This window comes from Passer domesticus, chromosome 2 (genome assembly GCF_036417665.1).
Source record: "Passer domesticus isolate bPasDom1 chromosome 2, bPasDom1.hap1, whole genome shotgun sequence".
Lineage (NCBI taxonomy): Eukaryota > Metazoa > Chordata > Aves > Passeriformes > Passeridae > Passer > Passer domesticus.
In genome coordinates, this window is record NC_087475.1 from 102,796,477 (window position 1) to 102,804,640 (window position 8,164).

At 49.6% G+C, this 8,164-nt stretch overlaps 1 long non-coding RNA gene across 1 annotated transcript; it reads left to right on the forward strand.

The window, feature by feature from the left end:
- The first annotated feature begins 2,044 nt into the window (after nucleotides 1-2,044).
- Nucleotides 2,045-6,692, forward strand: LOC135295576 (uncharacterized). Its single transcript, XR_010357696.1, has 2 exons — nucleotides 2,045-2,104; nucleotides 6,292-6,692. It is a non-coding gene; the product is annotated as an uncharacterized LOC135295576 (long non-coding RNA).
- Nucleotides 6,693-8,164: the final 1,472 nt, after the last annotated feature.

Below are 8,164 nucleotides of genomic sequence, written 5' to 3' on the forward strand. Positions count from 1 at the left end.
AAAAAAAAGCGGGGAAAAAGGTGGAAGTCTCTAAGGGGAAGATTTTATTAACTGTGCTTTCTCCCTGTAAGCAGAAAGTAGAATTGACAGAAGTCTGCAAGGCAGGTAGCCATGAACCATCACTTTAATTTTCCAGTCAGAATAATGTAACTTTTTTTCCCAGTAAAACTGGAACTTTCTTGCAGAAAACTGCAACTTCACAAAGACCACATTTTCCAGTGGGGAGGGAAGGATCCTCCCAGTCAGCTCTAATACTGTGTCCTCATTGCATCCTCTGAACAGCTGAAAGAGCTCTTGCCTCTGAGGGGTTTTTGTGCGTGTAAGAGAAGGATACAGTACTTTCCTATCACAGATTTATTTTTGTCTTGAGTTACCCTTTCTTGCAAAGCACCCCGAGACTCGCAGATGCAAAATGGTTCTGCATTTCTACAACCTCAGCCCCGTAAATTCCAAAAACATCATTTCTGTATGAGAGCACATCCCAGGCATTCACAAAAGACCCAGGAAGGCGCTCGGATTTCAGGACTGTGATCCAGTAGCTGTAGACAATAACAGCTTTTATGGAGATACTTTTTGCTCCTAAAAGAATTACTCCGCTCAGAGAGCCGAGCTTCAGGCTCTGCACGTTAATTTGCTTTACTCGACAGTCAGTCTTACTTTCTCACAATTTCCCATTTGCCACTCAGCACAGAGGGCTCCAAGGCTGACAGGAGGGCTTTTAACCTCAGAAGCACCGACTTGCTCGGCTACAAAAGGAGGCGAAGTCTGGGAGCACGACGGGCAGCGCGGCAGCGCGTTTCCTCCTCAACCTGCAAATCCATTTTTCTTTCCTGCTCCGCCTGCCAAACGCCGAGCCCTCTCCCTGCTGACAGGGGCACGGAGAGCCGGGCACACGGCGCTGTGCCCTGGGCAGGGGGCAGGACGAGGGGCCGCTGGCTCCGGCAGCGCTGAGGGACGCTCGGGCGGGACCGCCCCGCCGGAGCCCCCGCAGGGAAAGCGGCCGAGAGCCGCCGTGCCCCGGGAGCCCTCGGGGACGCATCGAAACCGAGCCAAACCCCGCAAAACCCAAGCAGCCGAGCTCTGCGTGCGGCAGGGCGAGCAGCTCCTCCCCAGCCCGGGGGGCATCCCGGGCAGCAGCACTGCCGCCCTCCCCGGGGAGAACCCCGAGCTGCCCCCTCGGAACCACGGATTACGGGCTGGGCAAGGCTGGAAGGGCCACGCTGGGTCACCCGGCCCAACCTCTCTGCTCGAGCGGGGTCATCCCGGAGCACACTGTACGGGATTGTGTCCAGATGGCTCTCGGGCATCTCTTCCCTCCCCGACCCTCGCTCACAAACGAGCGCAGCCAACTTTTCCCAGCGGCGCGGCTGGAGGAGGAGGAGGAGCAGCGCGGGGGGGGACAAGCGGGGGGAATGTTTGTGCCAAGTCTCCCTCTCCGGCCGCGCGCACCCTCAGGGGAGTGGCCCCGCCGGCTCCCAAACTTTTTCGGGACGGCGAAAAAACTCCGGGAGGCAAGAGGCGCGAGCCGTCCCCGCTCCAGGACTGTCGGCTCCGTTCCCGCCGGGAATACGAGCTCTCCCTCCCCGCCGGGACGCGGGAGCCCCTCGCCCCCCACACCGCCCCGCCCCCGGTGGGCGGAGCGCGCCCTGGCCCCGCCCCCGGCCGCGCGCTGACCCCGGAAGCGCCGGTACCTCTCTCATCTTCCCCTGCCCCGCGCTGGGCGCCGCCGGCTCGCGGCACTTTCAGAGGCGGCCGCCGCCGCCTCGCAGGGCCCCCTCATTGGCCCCCGGCCCCCCCGCCCCGCCGGCCCGCACCCATTGGCTCCCAAGGCCGCCACTCAAGGCGGGCCCCGCCTCCCGCCGCCGTCTGAGCCCGCCCCCCTCCTCGCGACTCACGGCTAGTTCTCGATAGGCGAAGCCGGTCCGCTATGCGCCCCTTCTATTGGAAGACGCAAACGTCGGTCAAACGGGCGGCGCCTCTCATTGGCCGGATTTTAGAACGCTAGGGGGCCGTCTCCGCCGCTCGGGAGCGCTGACTGGCCGGGCGGAGGTGTCAGTCGTGCCGGCACTCCGGTACCGATTGGCCGCCGCGGCCCAGGCAGCAGGTTAGGTTGCGCTCCCCCCCGCCACGCCCCCCCCCCCGCCACGCCCCCCCCCGCCTTCTACGCATTTCTATTTCCCGCTTTATTTATTTATTTTGCTCCATAAACTTAAATGACCCCGGAGGGGGCGGGGCCGGGCCCTCCCGGGGCGGCAGACCAATGGCAGAGCGGCGGCGGGGCGGGGCCGGCGGCGGCGCGGGCCAACGGGAGCGCGGCAGCCGGGCCGCGCTCGGCCAATGGGGCGGCGCCTCCGCCCCCGCGCGGAGCGGGGCCGGGGCCGGGGGCGGCCGGGGTGTCCCGGGGGCGGGAGCCAGGGACACGGATCGCTTCCCTCCTCGCCCGCGGCCGCCCGCCGCAGCCTGCGTGAGCCGCTCACCCCGGGAAGCGAGGGGAAGGCGTTTTCCCAGGAGCGCTTCTCTCGTACCTGCTCTGGCCCGGGGATCCCTGGCCTGGGCGGTGCGGGGCCTCTGTCCGTAGGGGTGGGGCAGAGCCCCTCAGGCAGGGCCGGCAGGTGTTCTGGCAGCCAAGAGGCCTTTGTAGGTGCTGGGCTTGCGTCCAGGTGCGGAGCGAGGAGCACCAGGAGCGTTCTCCAAGCTCCAAGAGCGCTGGTGCCTCCAGGAGGGCCCGGAGGGCTTTGGGCAGTGTCAGCCTCTCTCCTTTCCCACTAAAGGGAAGGCCCAGGCCTTCCTTTGTTGTTACACCATTACTGCATTTGTAGAATTCTTAACTGTTCTCAGCATCTCTTGGGGGTTTTTCGGGTTTTGCTGGTGTTTGTGATTGTAGTCCTTGACGGTTGCGCTGTTCTTTCAGAGCTCTGCCCATCTGCTCTACCTTCCCCTTTCTGCATGCTTCCTTCTCATGTCCGATCAAATTTAACTCACTCTGTCTAGACTATCTGCTTACTATCCTTCCTTCCTGTGCACTAGGTTCGTTGAGATTTGGTGGTAATCATTCCTCTGAAGAGCGCTGAGCTTCCTACTGGCCTTTTTTTCCTGCTGTACTATTCCTATGTGATTGAGCATAACACTTCTCCCATTTCCTCATCCTAGTGATTGGTTATGTTGGTTTTTCTCTGTCATTCTGTTAGCGTGGGCCACCCAATGTAGAGTTACCACCCTTACCCAAGTTTCCTCCCATGTTCCCATTACAAGTGTTCATATGTGTCGCTTGGAGCCGTGCAGGGAAGCGCTCCCACTCCAGATGGTTTCTCCATCTTCCATGCCAAAGTTTGTCACCGGTGTTCCAGGAAGCGTCCCTTGTTGGGGTCCTTCCTGCACAACCACGTGTCCCATTGCTGTGAGCTTGGCTGGTTCCACTCCCTGTTTGGAGAAAACTCCTCTGTCCCATGAGTTGGGCTTTGTGGGAGGTCCTTGCTAGGACAGGGCCTGGATTCTTCTCTCATCATTCTCAGGGACTTCTCTTGAAGCAGCCCTCACTCCCTTCACACATTCAATTTCAGAACTGGTGTGTAAAAAACAAGACCATCTCTCTTCCTCCCCCATTACCTCCCTGAACAAGGCATTACCTTTATATTTTTATTCCACTTACATGAGTTACATCTTGTCTGGTACTAGAAGAAGGTAAAGACCCCCATCAGACTCAGATCAGTATTGTAGTGAAGCACTAGGATTTTAACCACGGGCATATTCTGACTATATAGCTGCTTCAACATAAGCATATGCTGAGGTTCTGTGCCGAATCAAAGTTTTAATTTCCTTCTCATTTCTTGTGGCCTGTTCTGCATTTTTAAGATGAGAGAGTGTGAAATAAAATACTCAGAAAAATAATGTCTCTAGGGCATATTCTGTTTGATAATGTCATACCTGGAACTTCATCTGGGCTGTCAAAACAATGTCGCATGACAGTAAAACTGAGCATACTTCATATACATAAATCTTTCACAGTCTGTAGCTAAGTATCAAGAATGAGCTGAAGGCTCCTGTAGCTGAGCTATTCCACTGAGTGAGAAATGATGTGACCATTAGGGAGCAGATACCTCCCAGCTAGTAACTCCAGGTAACACCTGTGTGCAGGTGGCAATTAATTAATACATGGATGTGCATTTATGAGGCGTGCCGTGGAGGGACAGGGCACTGATTTCAAAGAGATGTGGAACAGGAGGTTCTTCTCCTTGAACACCGTTTATTGTCCCCCATGGCTCATAAGGCCACATTTCTGGTGAAAATGCAGTTGTATCAGCGATGCCAGCAAGTTAGTGGTGATTTCCTCACACAAGAGGGAACAGCATTTTCAGTGGTGATGTGGGTCTGCTTCTGTTGAAGCAGATGTCATCATTAACAATTGTAGGATAATGAGCATGCTCTTAAAATTTATGGTTAAAAATCATGCTCAAATATGTTACAAACCTCTCAGAAGCTGTGATGAGAACCAAGTGTGTTACTTTCAGGAAGCGATCTAACCAACAACTTGGTATTTAATAGAATTGGTTAGCATGATACAGAAATAGAAATCAACTGTAGAAGAACTATAGTTAAGAAATTTCCTCCTTGAGGAGGCAAAAAGATTACATAAGAGGTCTAGAGAGGTCAGGCTAAATCACAAGTGAAATGAAAAGCAAAGGAGAAGAGGGCAAATCTCATTCTAGGGTATCCAAACACAAGTGTCATCCCAAAACTACACCCAGGGAGAAATAGTTCTATACCCAGTGCCAAGGAGGCCTCAGCTGAAATACTGTGTTTGGTTTCATACACCATTTAAAAGAGGTTATAAAGATCAGAGACTAAAATCTTTGAAGTGGCAATTGTAAGGGTCTTAGAAAACATGGCCTACAAAAGAAGAACAAAGGAACTAGATTTGTTTAGTCTAGAAAAGGGAAGAATGAATGAGGGGAACAGTACAAAAGTTCTAGCAGTAAACTTCTGTGGGTTCAGCACTGTAATAGTCTTTAGAGGCCATATGATCCCTGATGGTGGATGCTTTTAAAATTACAACAGATTGGGGTCAACTGCCCTCTGGGCAGTTGCCCAAGGCAGCAAAGCAGGAAGATCCTGAGTGTCATGCTGCTTTGCTGGGACAGGCTGGGAACTGCAGCACTGGAAAGAGAGCATCTTCAAGAAACAACCCAAACCTCCCCAGGGCTTCCTGCTCTTCCTGAAGACATGATAGCACCAGTCAGCTCCACGGTAGCATGTCACCTCTAAGCAACATGTGCCAGCTTCTGCTTAGCCTTGTTGTTGGATTTCATGGTAAATCCAAGATTTCAAATACAGTCAGGACAACACTCTGGGAGGCTACCAGGCACTAGGTGTCAGATGCTGTCGAGTGCTGTCTATGCTTGTCCCTACAAGACCTTTCAGGTCTGTCCTAGCATTACATTCTTGTGAGCAGGGGTTTGACTAGAAGAGCACCATAACAAAAGGCCACTCTGTAGATACACATTTTTTGTGCTGCCTGAGCTCAGACTGCATAGGAACAATTCCTTTCACACCAATAGAGTTGCAAGCAAATGCCTTTACTGGTGAAGTAAGAGTGGACTCTTGTAAACAGCAACATTGAAATGTGTTGTGTTTTTGTGGTAGCTTTATGCGTGTGAATATCAAATTCCATATGGATGTTTACAGGATTCACGTTTTGGGGATGAATACCCTACCTTAATTGGCAGGAATGAAGAAATAGTCCCTCATCAGGCAGAGCTCATAATGAAAGCATAAAAAGTCTAATTTATTGCATATTTTCAATATGACTTCATTTTCAAGCATTTTGTGACAATCTGACCTAATATTGCACTGATTCAGACAATAGAGCTGTTCTATTGTACTTTAATGACTGGAAATGTAATTTGCTTCCTGTTTAATATTTAAGCCAGCAATAATACCAAAAAGGCTTATTGCTCCTAAGAAAAGATGAAAGGGGCATAACTCTTAAGATTTTTTTTTTGTCTTCAAAATTTGACCTACTTTAAAAACAGTAGAAACTCATGGGAATGGTCCTCAGAATTAAAAATACCAATATAAGATTGTTGCCTGGGAATTTTAAAATACATCACTTCCAGCTCATAGAAAAGCAGAATTTCCTTCCCGAGGGAAATCCAGATAATTCAAAATTAATTTTTGTCCCAAAATACTGAATTAACAGAGTTTTTCCACAGAAAAATGAAGTTCAAAAAGAAAAAAAAAATATTCTGAACTTCAGAAATATTTGCGTTTGATGACTGTCTTGAAATTTTTCAGTCTGGCTTAGCTGAAGAGCCATCTGTGCCTGTTCCAGCTGCCCCTAGGGACTCTCACATGACCAGTGCTCCGTAGTCTTGCTTCATGGTGCTTGGAGAGAACAGCTCTGTGGCCATTCCACCTTGCCCATACAGCTTTTCCGTGGGGAGCAAGGAAGACAAGTTTTGGCGTAACATGCAGGGAAGACAACTTGCAAAGGCTGATCTGAAGAGGATAACAGGAAGGTCCAGTATCTGAACTGCTACAAAAGTGAAATATATGGTGGCTCAGACAGGAATGCAGAGCCATGGAAATAAAGCAGCTCAAATGGAGAACAGCACAACTAAAGCAAAACCTTCACATGGGGTGCAGTGGTAAATCTGCCCTACTGCTTCCTCCAATAAAGGGTCATTTCCTTTTCATTTGGTATTACTGCACATCCCATTCTACTTTCGGATGGTTTTATTTGCTAGCTCTGCCAAGCCTTTCTTTGTCCCCTGTCCCCTCGCTTCCTCCTCTCTTTGGAGACTGCATTCCTCCTTGTTTGGTCTCTTTATTAAGGCTGTCTCCATTGCAGGGCTCTGTGAGCTGAGTCCCATACCTAGATGGAGAGGAAACCTGAGGTCCAAGGCTTCATGAAATTCCTCAGGGACAGAGCCATTTCTGATAATGAACATATTACAAGTAGTTAGATGTATACTGTTAAGCCACTGTCATAGTTTTACTTGACAGATGGGTACGCTAGTCTCTGCAAAAATTTACATTAGTAAATATACATTGAAAAAAACTCTGAACAACACAAACTATCACAAGTGATTCCACAGAAACATCTGTATTTTGCCGGGCTCAACTGAACTCACTCTTCTAGAAGCACACACAAGAATTACAGGTATCACTGAAAGGAGGACAGACAGGAAACAAACACTTTCCAATGCTTTGTTTCACTTGATTTTATAAATAAGATTGTGGCATCTCTTTTTAAACCATGACATTTTGACAAACGATGCTTTGTGTTAACCTTGGGTGAGAAGAAATGTGAACAGAATATTTTTGGGCAGTCTGAAAAGCAGCTTGGGAAGAAGGACTGCTGTGCCTATTCCCAGATCAGTCATTTACTTGCTCCATATATTTGGATAAGATACTTAGTCCTTATCTATATACCAAGGTTGTACTGCTTCAACTTTAGTTCAGTAAAGCTATACAAACTCCAGTATTAACATGGTTATATTGGCATTCAAGTACTTTTATCAGAATAATGTGCTCATGTCAGGCAAACCTTACCACTGTAACACACCTTTGTACCATTACAACTGCTGGCACAGCAGGGAGCACTGTTATAACAAAAAGATAAAAATCTCACCCCTTGCCAAAATACTTCTACCTAATACTGAAGTGTGCGCAGCCCACCTTTGCTACCTCACTTTATTCCATCTAGAAAAGACTTTTAGACCTTTCATTGCAGGGTTTGGGAGCTTTAGTTCCTATCTGCAACAGGGCTTTGCAAAGTCCGCGTGAAATGTGCCAAGGCTTGTTTCTAGCCAGTCTTGGAGCTTTTTTAAGTCTCTAAAAAGTGTTTGCAAGAGGTAGCTGTACCCCAAAACATGCCTTAGTAGAGGTGTTCAGATGGGCCTGCTTCCTTTTCCTGTGAAGATTTCACTTGGCATTTGACTCAGACTTTTCTGACAGCTATTTCATGACATATTGACTGTGTGATTGCCCCTGATATTTCATGCATTAATATGAAATCCCATCATTTTCTCTGGACTTTTGGAGATTGGCTTCTTTCCCCCACCACCATTAGTCTGACAAGCGAAGGTTAAATCAAGAAGGACAAAAATCTTTCATGTTCAAGGCAAAAATACAGTCAGGCTGTTTTCCCTGCCACCTTTTGCCC